At 48.9% G+C, this 1,281-nt stretch overlaps 1 protein-coding gene across 1 annotated transcript in view; it reads right to left on the bottom strand.

The window, feature by feature from the left end:
* OTOGL (otogelin like) overlaps positions 1 to 1,281 on the bottom strand; it is a 187,639-nt gene that overhangs the window by 55,930 nt on the left and 130,428 nt on the right. The window lies entirely within an intron of this gene.

Here is a 1,281-nt window from a genome sequence, read left to right as displayed (position 1 = left end):
TTCCCTTTGAGGATTAGAACAGAGATTGGAGAGAGAGTGGTTTTCTTGTGAGAAATGTGCCCACACAGGTAATTGGGCATTCTTCTCTTTAATAGATTTCCAGTGTGTGTTCATTCTGGTGTGCAGTTCTTAGGAGAGACCAGCAGGCCAAGGCACTCAAGGGAACTCACCCCTACCCAGCCCCAGATCAATGTGTAGGGAAGATTAGGGCCTCCAATGGGACACTTACGTGCCTGTACACCAGTGCCAGGAGCTTGGGGAATAAACAGGAGGAACTGGTCCTCCTGCTAAACAAGAATGACTACGATTTCATGGGGATAACGGAGACCTGGTGGGACTCCATCTATGACTGAGCCATGGGTATAGACGGCTATACCTTGTACAGGAGAGATCATGTAGACAAAAGCGGCGGGGGTGTAGTTCTCTATGTCAAGGAAAGCAACATATGCCTGCAAGCTGACATTGGCATCCAGGCTGGATGACTGGAGAATCTCTGGGTTAAAATCAGTGGTGAACATGGCACACAGGATACAATGGTAGAAGTCTACTACAGACCTCCCAATCAGGATCAAGAGCTCAACCAGAAATTCACCAAGGAACTGGCTGAGGCTGCATACTCCCGGTGCATGATTGTCATGGGAGACTTCAACTACCCAGACATCTCGTGGAAAGAGCACTCGGCCAAATCCGAATGGTCACAAAGCTTCCTCACATGCATGGATGAGCTCTATCTGACTCAAGAAGTCTGTGAACTGACAACAGGCAATCACTGCTCGACCTGGTACTGGCAACAGGGGATGATCTAGTCAGCGACCTAATGATCGAAGGGAAGCTGGGAGACAGTGACCACGAGCTGATCACTTTCACTATCCACTGTAATGCTGGCAATGCAGAAGTCCTCGACTTCAGGAAGACTGACTTTGACAAGCTCAGGAGGCTTGCTGGCAAGGGCCTAAGCAACCACGACCCAAAGGGGAGGGGAGTTCAGGATGAGTGGTTGCTCCTCAAGGGAGCGATCCAGAAAATACATGCAATGTCTATCTTATCTTGGAGGAAAGGCAGCAAATGGGCATAGCAGCCCCCTTGGCTCTGCAGAGAACTTGTGGACCTCCTGCATCTAAAAAGAAAGACCTATAAAGGATAGAAGACTGGAGCCACCTCAAAGGAGGAGCATTCTTCACTGGTACAGACCTGTAGGGAGTGAACCAGGAAAGCCAAGGCTGCGACTGAACTCCAACTGGCTACATGTATCAAAGACAATAAAAAGCGCTTTTTTTTTTT

This window comes from Gavialis gangeticus, unplaced genomic scaffold (genome assembly GCF_001723915.1).
Source record: "Gavialis gangeticus isolate Ggan-Ray unplaced genomic scaffold, GavGan_comp1, whole genome shotgun sequence".
Taxonomy (NCBI): Eukaryota; Metazoa; Chordata; order Crocodylia; family Gavialidae; genus Gavialis; species Gavialis gangeticus.
This window is presented reverse-complemented; position numbering and strand designations above follow the sequence as displayed.